The 13383-nt window shown below is 45.1% G+C and overlaps 1 protein-coding gene across 1 annotated transcript in view; it reads left to right on the top strand.

Moving 5' to 3' along the window:
* Window positions 1-13383, top strand: part of CNTNAP2 (contactin associated protein 2) — a 1606913-nt gene that overhangs the window by 1429133 nt on the left and 164397 nt on the right. The gene's annotated exons all lie outside the window — the stretch shown is intronic.

Raw genomic sequence — 13383 nt, 5'->3', positions numbered from 1 at the left:
TATGAAAGACATCAGGCCAAATTCAGAGTTAGTGTAAATGGGTGAAACTGCATTAAAAACAATGCGGTTAAGTAGCCAATGACATGACTTCTTTGTTACAATAATACCTTCAAAATAGATAAGTATAATTTCTTGTTCAGAGTTGAAGCTCATCATGAGAATGGAAGGGAGAATTAAACTCACTCAGTCTTGTGATTTAATTGTTAATTTATTTGTTATTGATAGTTTCCTATTCATGTTCACTGAATTAAGCACATCCCAAGCAGAATTGGGACTGTCATGCTCAGAGTGAACCTTGTCCAAGGGTGGATTTTCGAGAGGGTAGGGGGCAGCAGCTGTGTGCTCTGGGATGTAGCTTGCTTTTCATCCCGTTCCTCAGACACTAAGGGATGTTCAAACTAGGGATGCAAATGTAGGCATTTGAAATAGTCAATGAAGCAGGGATTTAAATATCCCGCGCTTCATTAGCATGATCTCGCCGGCACGTTACTCCAATCAACAGCTGTTTCAAAAGTGAAAGTGTGCGCCGGGTCGTGTTAGTTCGAACCAAACCCCTTGGTTCGAACTAACGTTACTCCCATCACCAGCCAAGTGTGAGAGGCATGTATGGAATGGAAGCACTTTCCCCTCACTCCCATAAGGTGCGTCTATACAGCACCCTAAACTCAAAATAAAATACACAATTTGCACTATGCAAATTGCACATCTTATTTCAATTGTTGTTCAAAATAGATTATTTCAAAATTTGGCACATCTACACAGCGCCAAATTTCAAAATAATGCGCTATTTCAGCACATGCCTTAAAACAGGGTAGCTATTTCAGAATACCTGGGGAATGGGATGAAAAGCAAGCTGCATCCCAGAGTGCACGGCTGCTCCCCCACCCTCCTGAAATTCCGCCCTTGCCTGTGTCTGGCTGCAATGCAAACACTCCATACTCATCCTATGAAAATGTGGCTTTTGACACAACACCACAATACAGACCGCAAAAAGCAACCCACAGTCTAGGCTTTAGTCTAAAGAAGATCCACTGTGGATTCTATATTACTCTCAGGCAGTGGCAGAATTCCCATTGGCTTCAATGGGAGCAGGCCCAAGCCTTGTAAGAAGTCATTTTAATCCTTTAAAAAAAAAAACCCTCACTGTCTCTCCCTCACAAAAAAAAAATAAAAACCTAAAACAAAGAAAATCTTCTATGGAATTCAGTGCTCAACGATTGTTCCTCAGCTCTATGGACAGCGTGCCTTGTCTCGATGTTGCATGCCCTTTTTCTTTTGTCTGTTGTCCTGAATGTGAGAGTGAAAAGGGTACTTCCTTACAGGGAAGGGGCAGCTGCAAAGAGCCAGAATTTTTGGATTTTAGTGAAGAGAGGTATTAGTGCTGGAGATCTGGGATGAGGTCCAGTACACTGGGTAAAAGGGACAGAGTGACGCAAAGGGCATCTTTGAGACAGAGTTTGATACCTGCTATGGCGGTTTAAACAAAGACCTTAACTGGATTACCCACTACATGCCACATCCTTATGACATAAAAAGCCAAGCACTGGGTACTTAAGAGTACTTAGAACCCACTCTATCGGCTTCATTTAGCATGGACACTCTGACAATTTTTTCCCATTTTTTCCTTCTCTTTCTCTCCCCATCTCCCTTCTTTCTCTGCTATTTATTTGGCACTCTGGACCCCTTAACTCCATTCATCTGAAGAAGTAGGTTGTGCCCATGAGAGCTCATGATATCATCTACATTTTGTGTTAGTCTCTAGAGTGCTGCAGGATTAATCATTGTTTTTTAAGTATTTTCAGTGCCTGATGGTGCCTAGTGTGTAAGGGTATATCTACACTACAGCATTAATTCAAGTTAACTTAATTCGGAATACAGGCAGTCCCCAGGTTACATGGATCCGACTTACATCGGATCCCTACTTACAAATGGGGTGAGGCAACCCCGCACTAGCTGCTTCCCCCCAGCAGACCAGGAAGACGCGAAGCTAGCGCCCCCCGCGCCCCCCCCCCTCCCCAGCAGACCAGGGAGACGCGGAGCGGCTTTTCTCAACAGACACCTCAGCTTGAGAATAAAGGACTGAGGGAAGTGAGGTGTGGGAGAATAAAACTGAGCTCTGGAGAAATGTTTGGCTAGAGTTTCCCCTACAATATGTACCAGTTCCGACTTACATACAAATTCAACTTAAGAACAAACCTACAGTCCCTATCTTGTACGTAACCCGGGGACTGCCTGTAGTTAATTCGAATTAAGCTAATTCGAAATAACACATCTATAAACAAAACCTATTTTGAAATAGCGGTTTTCTGTTTCGAAATAGCACGTCCACACTGAGTGGACCCTGAACTGAAGTTAAGGCTGGCTGGAACCAATGCAGGCATGGCATCAGGTTAGGACTTAGTGTGTGGGCTGCTGCCTGAGCTCCGTGCTTAAAGGGACCCCGGACTAGGAGGGTAATGTAGGCTTAAAGTTCGAACTAGGAGGGTAATGTAGGCTTTCCGCACTTGCAAATGAAGCCCGGGATTTGAATTTCCCGGGCTTCATTTGCATAAGCGGGGAGCCGCCATTTTTAAATCCCCGCTGCTTCGAACCCCGTGTAGCGCGGCTACACGGGGCTTGAACTAGGTAGTTCGGACTAGGATTCCTATTCCGAACTACCGGTACACCTCGTGGTTCGAACTAGTGGGGTAGTGTAGACATACCCCCAGTGAGGGACAGCAAAACAGTCCTGTCTTGGGAGTGCCCTGAGTGCCCGCACTTGGGACACCACAGCACTCGGCCACAGGAAGCCAGAGCTGCCCCTGGGCATGCTGGTGCATCTCGTGGGGTCGTTGCCATCACCTGGCTGCACTTGCTGCAGGCTGCCATCTGGGAGGTCCATCGGGGGGCTGTCAGAATCCAGGATGCCCTGTGGGAGAGCATCCACCCCTCAGAGCCCTCAGAGCCACCCCAGTCCTCCCCACCAAGGACTCGTGCCCCATTCCTCCCTCACGTCCTTCCACTTACCCCTCCCTAGCCCCCTTTCCTGATGTCAAGTAAAAGACGTATTTTCAAAAATAGAAACTTGGTTTCTTGAACAAAACTGGGAGAGGATGAGCCTCTGGGGAGACTGGGAAAAGGAGGTGGGAGAGGGGAAGAGAGAGGGTGGGAGAGGGGAGGGGGAAACCTGGGAGGAGGGAGCTGGAAGGGGGAAGCAAGGGGAAGAAGGGGGAGGGGAAGCTCAGGGTTAGGGGTCTCGCCGGACCAACTTGATTTTCATGCAAACCTGCTCCTGGGTTCGCATGTGGCCTTTGGTGGCCAGGCTGGCAGCTATCCTGCCATAGACGGCCACATTCCTCTGTCTAATGCAGAGATCATGGACATTGGGGGCTCCTCCCCCAAACCTGAATAAGATCCATGATCTCCATCCTGGACCAGGAAGGCGCCCACCTTCTCTGGACCCCAGCAGGCTCCTGGGAGCTGGCAGACTGCTCCTGGGGGGCAGTGGTGGGCTGGCTGCCAGTGGCTTGCTGGCTCATGTTTTAGGGCCACTGGGTCAGGGACAGTGACTGCTGGCTCTGGGCTGGCAGGCTTGGAGCTGGCACAGGCACTATGGCCAGGGTCTACCCCTTTAATGGCTCCAGGGCTGGGGGAGAGGAGAGTAAGTTTTCCTGGTTGTTCCCAGAGTGGCCACCAGGACTCCCTGGGAAGGGCTGGAGGCCCCCTATTTCGAAATAAGTGTCTACACAGCACTTAATTCGAAATAGCTATTTTGAATTTGGCATTACGCCTCGTAAAATGAGGTTTACCAAATTCGAAATAAGCGCTCTGCTATTTTGAATTCATTTCGAAATAGTGGTTTGCATGTATAGACGCTATTAAAGTTAATTCGAAATAACGGCTGTTATTTCGAATTAACTTTGCAGTGTAGACATACCCACAGAGAAAATTTGGCCATATCTTTGGCCCTGACAGTCTCTGTGGGTCCCTGGGCAAGGTGGGAAGGGAAATTCCATGCTCCTGGAAGGGGTGGAACGTAAAGCGGAAGAGATGGAGCCCTCTGCCCCCCTTCCCCCCAGCCATTAGTACTACCTGGAATACACAGCCCAGCACTCTGGCAACAATTTAAAGTGCCTAGGGCTTTGGCCACCTATTCTGCTACTTCAGCAGTGATGGCAACCAGAGCTCAAAGCCCCTTTGAATTGCCAGGTCCCAGGGCAACTTCCCCCTTTTTCCCTTCCTCTCCGTCAGTGGACTCAGTTTCTAGATACGAGGCAACACAAAACAGCAGGAAAATGGCCCTGAAAAGGCAGCCAAGAATTGTTCTAGCGGAGAACAATTCTTGTGTGACATAGAGCTGAATACCACTGATCCCCATTTCCTGCCCATAAAAAGCTTGTATGCACAGAGAGAAAGGGCAGGAGGGGGTGATGTCACATGGTGTTCCACCTGATCCTCAGTCAGTGCTTTGATTTGTGCGGCTGTTCTTAGCTATGCTGAGGGCTATTTTGTCTGCCAGCCAATGATATGAGAAACAGAAAAGGGGCTTAGAGCTCTCTTTCCCGACACTTCATTTCAGCTGTATTGAGTATAAATTCAGTACTGCTGAGGATCTGGCCCATTATGACTGTCTCCTTTTGATGTGATTGTCCTAATTCCCCCCTTACCTTTCATCTGTGTCCAGTGCAGAATGGGAGTGCAATGCTTTAGATCAGCATGGTAACATTTTACAGTCACTTTGCACAGCTGTAAAGGACAATACAGGTGCAAGGGAACAGAGAATCTAAGCCTTTTATTCTTCAGTAAGCTTTTGGAAAACAGCTGTTTCCTATGCTTAAAGTCCACAAGGACTGCATCACAATAGGGAGTCTCACTCACCATGCTGGTCAGAGCACAGAGATGATCAGGCTGATGTTTGCAGGTTCCGGTATTTGCAAAAGAAGTGTGTAAAAGATCACCAGCTCACATGCACCATTCAAGCTCCGTCAGCACATTGCATGCAGTCATTTTTGAACCATACAGGATCAGGACCTTTCACCGCTTTGATGGATGAAAGTGATGCTGCCAGCTATGACAAGGGGCACATCATGATTACAGGGTTTGACCAAGAGGCATGATTTTCTAAATGGGTTTGTGAGCAACACTGTAAGGGTTGGAAGTCTTTCTGCATCATCGAGTTAACTTGTCATTGACGCAACCGTTTTGTTGACAAATGTGCTCGCACTTTTCCTTTGACTCAGCAAACGTGATAATTGACTGAGTAAAACAAACACTGACCTCGGTGTCTCTAGCCACTGATCAATGCCACATGTCTTATGCCATTTGTTAACTTGACTGCTTCCAAAATGTCTCCCAAAATTGAGGAAGACATGTTGCTTCACTCTAATGTTAGTGTAAAAATATCAGTGGTGTTGATTTATCCTTCATCGGTGATGGCAGAGAATCTAGGGAACCGGGTGACACAAGGTAATGGGATATAGAGCCATTCATGTCTGGGTTACTGGGTTAAGTAAAGCTTAATTTGTAGTGACCAAAACTTGCCACCTAGGTCTTATAGAGTGCTCTCTGTAATAAGGAGATGGCTGCTCTCAGCCTCCTTTCAATTCCCGAGGGTCAAATGTCCAGTTTACAGAAACCACCGCTCAAACTAGCAGTAAGAGGCATACTTGTTGGCATTCTTAGCAAGGAGAGAAAGAGGGAGAAAGGGGGAGAGAGAGAGGACTGAATATGCCTTGAGATGGAATCCTCCTCTTACCTGTAGAGGTGATTCTACCAGATCCAAGTTGAAAACCATTGGCATCACATTGAAGGAGAACTTGTTATAGAAGTGAATGGGAATTGAAGGCACTTAGGACCTCACAGAGGGTGGCTGGCACATCTCAGGATCAGGCCTTCAGTGAGGAAGTGCCCATTGAACTTTCAGAAAACAAATCTACATTGCATGGGGGAAACAGTGTGAAAAGCAGAGAGGCTTATAATTACTAATAAAACTGCAGCTCTCCTGTACCAGACATAGTTGTTGATTATTCATCTATATCTACGTATACTGATGACCTTCTGTTTCTGAAACGATAAATTCCTATGAACATCCTGCAAGGCCGATGAAGGTAGAATGACAGGTTGATTCCATTCATATCTCTTAATCTGAACACTTTTGTCCTTCACGAGGAGTCCATTATAGTGAAAAGAGATCAGACCGCATTATGTTACACTGTTTCACCAGACTTTTCCAGAGAGCTGTTTTACAAAAACTTACTTGTATCCGCTTTCCACCCTTCATTCTCTCTAAAATCTGAATTGCTTGCAGTATCACACATGCCACGACTGTGCTATCTTTGCCATTTATAAAATCTGAGCTCATCTTTAGAGAGAGAGAGAGATTCTCGGCCATTTTTATTTTAGACTTGCAACCGTTATTTTACTTGGCCTAAAGATATGGGGCTGTTTTTATCTTCAAAATGAAAATCTAATCTAGAGTCCTTTTTTGGGAGGGAGTAGCAGAAAGGGTGACAGTGGAGAGTAATATAAAATTAAATGGCTGCCTCTGCTGTAATCCTCCAATAATTTGTCCATCTTCGGATGGTGGAAATTAAGTATTCTAGTGCATTGACAAGGTTGTTGTTGGTCTTGTTTAATACAATTTAATTTGAAATGTTTGCTGTTTCATACCAAGACAGTTAATCAGAACAGCACCACCTCACTTTAAATCAGCTAGCACTTCACATACCTCATTTGAAGCTCTGTTTTGCCACTCTGCCTCTCCTCCCTCTCTGATGGGTGCCAGTGACATTCCTTCAGAGTAAGGTACTATTGCGTGTGGGTAATGGTGGCAATGTTTCATAGTTTGTATGTATATCCCTATTTTCCCCGAATGAAGGAACAAAAGGAAAAACCTTGATTTGTTGAGCATAATTGTATGGATAACCTCAATCCATTACTTTGTGGCACAGTGCAGTTTCCCATTCTCAAATCCATCTTCACTGAAATAGGAGGCTATTCTTACATTTTATTCACATAATCATTTTGATATAAAATCTGTTTTGCTGCAGATGAGGACCCTGGAGGAGTTGGTCTGTTGTAATACATAAAGGCTGCCTGACGTTGCAACATTCATTCTCCAGTACTGTTGCTAAAAGCACTGAGGTCTTTTACAGTTCTGCTATTGCCATTCTCTATTTCAATGGAAGCTGGATGTAAAAAGGAAATTGATAGTCCCAGAGAATGAATTTCAGTCATGCTAAGAAAGAAAAGACAGAGAGGAGCTGCCTAAAGAAGTGCTAGTAAATGCCATTGCAAGGGAGAAGATAACTGGATGACCGCCCTAAGACCACTAACTGCATGTTTTCAAAATATGGATTTACCAGTCTTAAAAAGGCACCAGTCTGTATACTCCGAATGCAAGAGGTTACATTTATACACACTGGTATTTTAGTTCCCTCACATGAGCTGAAGGACATAAGAACTTCCATAGCTGGTCAAAACAATGATCCAGGGAGCTCAGTATCCTGTCTCCAAGGGAGCAGATATCTTCTGTGGGCTGCCAGGCAAGGGAGGGGGTGGCTCCACACCCCAGAAGGAGCGGGGCTTCGGTCAGAAGGGGTAGGGTGGGGCAGCCATTACTCAGTGCCGCCTGGAGCACTGCACTGACCCCACACATACACACAGTCCTCACAGCCACACAGAACAGCGCTCCAGCTGTGATTTAAAGGGCCTGGGGTTCCAGTAACAGGCACTGCTGCAGTAGCAACAGCAGTGGCTAAAGGCCCCAAGCTCCTTTGAATCACCAGGCCCTGGAGCAATTTCCCACTTTGCTCCCCTTGTCAATGGGTCTGCCTGTTTCCAACTGTGGCCAGTATGAGAGCTTCAATAAAGTGTACAGAAAAGGGCAGTTGGAGTGATCCATTTCTGTCATCTTCTGCTGCTGGCAGTCAGAGGTTTAGGATTGTCCTGAGCATGGGACTGAACTCTGACCAACTTGGCTAATAGCCATTTGAGGGGCTTATCCTCTACAAACCTGTCTAGTACTATTTTGAACCCAGTTATATTTTTGGCCATCACATGGCAAGGAGTTCCATATTGTGTGAAAAAGTACTTCCCCTTGTTTGTACTAAACGTGAGGCCTGTTGATTTCATTGAGTTACTTGCTGGTTTCTGTATTTTGGGAAAGTGTAAATAACAGTTCTCTGATCACTTTTCCCCCACTATTTGTGATTTTATAGGCCTCTATCACATCCCTTCTTCATTGTCTCATTTTGAAGCTGAACAGCCTTAATCTTTTTAATCTTTTTCCATATGGAAGCTATTTCATTTTTGTTGTCCTTCTCTGAAACCTTTTCCACTTCTATTATATCTTTTTTTAAGATAGCAAGACCAGAACTGGACACTATATTTAAGGTATGGGTTCATCATGGATTTATATAGTGGCATCATTATATTTTCGGTCTCATTTTCTATCCCCTTCCTAATAGTTCTTAACACCCTGTTAGCCTTTTTGACCACTGCTGCACCACACTGAGCTGAAGTTTTCAGAGAACTTTCTATGGTGACTTCACAATTTCTTTCACCTAACTTAGATTAGAAGATACCCCCAGCATTGCTTTGGTGGTCCTGAACTCTGTATTTTGAAAAATAATATGTTAGGGCTGGGCGTGAGGGATTCAGTATGCAGGACTACTCTCCCAGTATCCAGGGAGAGAGGACTATCCCAGCCCTCTCTCAGCACAGCAATTTGGGGTCAGGTAAGAAGCAACCCTCCGTGGCCACGGTAGCTCCAACAGGCACAGAAGAGGGAGGGGTGCATGTCCCCCAGCTGAGCCTGGTCCAGGTTCATCTGCCCTCTGCACTCCTCACCCAGCATGAGAAGCGCAGCAAACTGTGCACTTTCCCCTGGGTGAACAGCTAGCAATGTTCCCCTATGAATCAGGAAGGGGAGAGCTTCAGCCCCTCCTGTTTTCCCTAAAAGGCAGCTGGGAAGGGAGGCTTGGGGCTAGAGAAGACCAGGAGAAGGAGGTTCTCCCCTGCCAGCATATTTCACTTGCTTGATGATTCTGCATAGTTTTGTGCGTCCCTATATGAATGGAAGGACGATCAATGGATCCCTCTTCCCCGCTATTTCTAAAGTACACCTGGGGGTTGGGGTTGAGGCAGTCCCAGAAGCATTGAGCATGTCCCCGACCAGCCCCTTTCACCTGCCTGGTGATTCTGTCTCTTTTCTGTATGGTTTTATGAGAAGCAATCCCATGCCAGGCACATCCCATTTTCCTGGCACAACCAAACCCTGACTTTGCTTTAAGTTATGATAATAAGAAGCTGCATACCAAATTTGGTGGCTCTAGCTTTTACTGTTTAGGAGAAGTTCTTGAACAAACATACAGACACACAGACAGACTCATACACAGATGCACAGACAGACAAACTCTCTCCGATATATAGTAGATATGCAGGAGCGGCCCGAGGCCAGCTGTAGCAGCTGGCGCCCCAGGCGGAAGGCGTGATCGGTGCCCCCGCCTGCATGGCCGTCAATGGCCGTGATGTCATCATCGGGCACCTGGGCCGGCAGCGCCCTATGCGACCGCCTATCCTGCATAGGCTCACGGGCCGCCCCTGTAGATATGTAGTTAGAATTCTTTGTTCCAAACTGCAGCACTTTACACTCCTCAATGTTGAATTCCATCTGTCATTTTCATGAGGCAAATCTGATAGTCCTTATTCAGGTTTTACTTGGGATTTAAAGTGTTTTGCTCTTGATTCTTACTGGAATCTTACTGAGAATCCCGTTAGGATTTTAAATGAAGCAGCTTTTCATAGGAAGTTCATGGGAGTTTTGCATCAGTAAGGGCAGAATAAAAATTGAGCCGAAAGCAATGTAGTAAGTAATTATAGAACTTAATCCCAGGACCACTTGGTTTATATCCCCTGTCAATGATTGACTTATGTCCTGCAGCAGAAAAGATTATTTGTTAATTATTATTATTATTTTATTATTATAAATAAAAACACATATGACACACAACACAATGTATTTTCCCTAGCTCTTGTTTGAATCCCTCTAAAATTTCACTTGTGAAAATGTAGTATAGCATAATTGGTAAAAATGGTAAAAAAAAAAACCCAAACCTTTGCTCCAAGACTGAACTGCCACTCTGTCTAAGGTTACATCTTTACTGAGAGAGAGAGAGAGATTCTGTGTGAGCAGGACTAAGGGAGAAAGGGGAGTCTAGTTTTATTTCATTTAGTTACATTTAAAACTCTGCATTGGAGAACCATCATCCAGAGTTCTGAGCATTTTTGCAATAAACTGAAAAATACAATAAAGAAAAGTTTTAAGGTCATTCAAAGTGCCAGCAACATTTCTGCCCCAACTCTTAACTACATTTCATATTAACCAGCAGTCAGCTAAATTTGGATTAAAGCATCCATGCCATCCTCTACTGCTCACTTGGATATGTAGGCCTTGAAGCAAACCTGTAACGTCAGCAGTCCTGAAGCTATTAGAGATGAGGGAACGAAAGAGTACTCCAAAGAAATGTGTGTCTGCTGTGTAGGTATATACTTATTGTGTTTCTTAGACTGTAAATTCTTTGGGACAGGGGCTGTCTTTGTGTACAGTGCCCAACACCAACAGAGTCCTGACTCATATGTAAGGTTTCCAGGTACTACCACAATACACTTGCACAATAATAAATTAGCATAGACAGTAGAATTGTGCTAAAGATTTGTTTAGAAGACTCTTTTTTTGATCGTGAAATGATAACTAAGAATCCCTACAATTGGTCAGCAGAATGAAATAATTTTTGCTATACCTTTGGGAGGGGGCTTTCAAGATCGATACAGTTTTCCTGCCCTCACACTTCCAACTTCATTTCTAAACTATGTGTGCAGTGATTCTGGTGTGCTAGAATCTTCTTTTTTCCAGAGTATCATAGAGTATCACCTCTGCCCCCCACCACAGGGCTCCTGGGTGAGTTACAGCCCCCCCGCCACACGCACGCGCACACACACACACACACACACACACACACACACACACCACGCTTCTAGCCCCTCCTCCAGACCTTCCTGTTCCTGGGCTCTGTGGTCCTACTGGACCACAGATGTTGTCAAACCAGAGAGTCCCCATTTAGGGAGGTACAACCTGTATAAAATACAGTCTTTGTAACACAGAGCTCATCCATGCATTTGTCAATGAGACAACTTAAATACTTAATGTTAAATGCATGCTTAGAGGTGTTATTGGATTCCGGACAAGGCTCTCAGGACCTTGGAGGCCTGAGTTCTAAGAGTTCTCTGAAATGTATATAAGAGTTAGATTTTTATTATTATCAAAGGGCCCAATCCAGTTCCTATTTAAGTCAAAGGGAGCAGAACTGGGCTACAGCAGTGTTGAAAATGTATGTAAACAGATGTCTTCCTTCCCCAGTCTGTGCATGATATCTTTGCTCTCATTTATGTATGCAGAGGTTTTTATGAGAGTGATGGAGTTACTTGTGGGTGAATATAGAGCTGTACCAAAATATGTTTTATGTATACTTTTTCTGAGGGGGTGTTTCAGGGCTTCAGGGAGGTCAGACAATTCTAACAACTGCCCAACTGTCACAAGACATTAAAGCTGAATGAGTCTAAGGGTCAAATACTGGAGAAGCATAACATGCGCATCCTCTTAGTTGATCTGGCTGGCTGGGAGAAACCAATCTGAGGCAAAAGGCCTTCCTAGGACCTGCAGCAAGGGTCTTTCAGCAAACATGGAAATCAGGATCAGGTTCACACAGGGGAAGATGGAACTTTGAGAAACAGGTGTTTCTAGAGGTTGGCAAAGGGAAGGGAGGGGGGCAAGACGAGACTGACACTCTGGAAGGCAAACTACAACCTTGCTGGGTCCCAAGACCTTCTGGACTTGTTAGCAGAATGTAGGTCAGAACTCCAGAGGGAAGCTCATCTAACGTAGCTTGTAGTGAAAATTAGATGAGTCTAGATAGATGTAATGACCACTCCTCTCTGAATGTTGGTCCCAGTGTGTATTCCACTGTGGGAACACATATGCTTCGTGAGCCTGGAGCTGAGGAATTTTGAGAGCAGCATCTGTTGCTCTACACATGCACCCTTGCTCACCCCGGGTATGTCTACACTACCCCCCTAGTTCGAACTAGGGGGGTAATGTATGCATACCGAACTTGCTAATGAAGCCCGGGATTTGAATTTCCCGGGCTTCATTAGCATAAAGCCGGCTCCGCCATTTTTAAAAGCCGGCTTGTTCGAACCCCGTGCCGCGCGGCTACACGCGGCACGGGCTAGATAGTTCGAACTATGTAGCCATTCCGATCTATCTGTACACCTCGTTCCACGAGGCGTACAGATAGTTCGGAATAACTACATAGTTCGAACTATCTAGCCCGTGCCGCATGTAGCCGCGCCTCCCATCAATCTGGGGCTGGGGAGTCTGGGGCTTCCTTGGGAAGGATGGAATGTTCACTTTAGGAAGCACCATGAGCCTGCCATTGGACCCAGGCTGGGGGAACTGTCCCCCATACATTGGCCTGACTTAACAAAGAGTGTGTCTTCTGCCCCAAGGTCTGACTGAGGAGTGAGGGACTCTATCCCCAGCATCTTATTGGGAAAGCAGGAAATGGTAATGAAGGCATAACTCAAATGGTCTATTCATGGCTGAAGTAGAGTGCTGTTATGCAAGTAGATAACACAGGGCTCCTCTGGAGCAGTGCATACTGCACTTTCTGATTGTTAGAGAGGACTGTGGGGGTACCCCATAGAGTGAAAATATTGTTCACCCAAACCAATGGAGACTATCAAATACATGAATCCCTTCTGTCATGTTCAATTTCAATTTCTGTATTTTTGTGTTATGCAAACAAAAAGAAAAAGATAAATATAGTCAGATAGATGCAATTGAAAACAATCAATTATACATGCAGTTATGTATGCATGAGTGCAAATCAGATTTTTACACATGATGAAGGCCAGGCAAACATATGACTGGCCATTTTGCATATACATATTCACCCTCACCTTAATGTCCTATGTCATAAATTGGATTACTGAAGCTATGTCTAGACTGCACCGTTAAATTGGAAAAAGATATGCAATTTCCGGTACACAAGAGGCTCTTTCAAAATTTGGTGTGTCTATGCGGCGCCAAATTGTGAAAGAAAGTGCTCTTTCAAGCCATCCCTTATGTCTCGCAGAATGAGATTTACAGGGGTGGTGAAAGAGTGCATCCATTCTTCTGAATATTTTTTAAAAATAGCGGACGCATTCCTTGGACACGGCATTGCTTTTTCGGGATATATCCAGTATCTCAAAAAAGCAATGCAGTCTAGACGTAGCCTGACATGCTTAACGTGAAGCATCTATTTAGTTGTTTTCTTGATTTGGGGCATGTACACAAACACA

The sequence above is a fragment of the Pelodiscus sinensis genome, chromosome 2, assembly GCF_049634645.1.
Source record: "Pelodiscus sinensis isolate JC-2024 chromosome 2, ASM4963464v1, whole genome shotgun sequence".
Lineage (NCBI taxonomy): Eukaryota > Metazoa > Chordata > Testudines > Trionychidae > Pelodiscus > Pelodiscus sinensis.
Note: the sequence above shows the minus strand (reverse complement) of the source record. Positions and strands in the feature narration are given on the sequence as shown.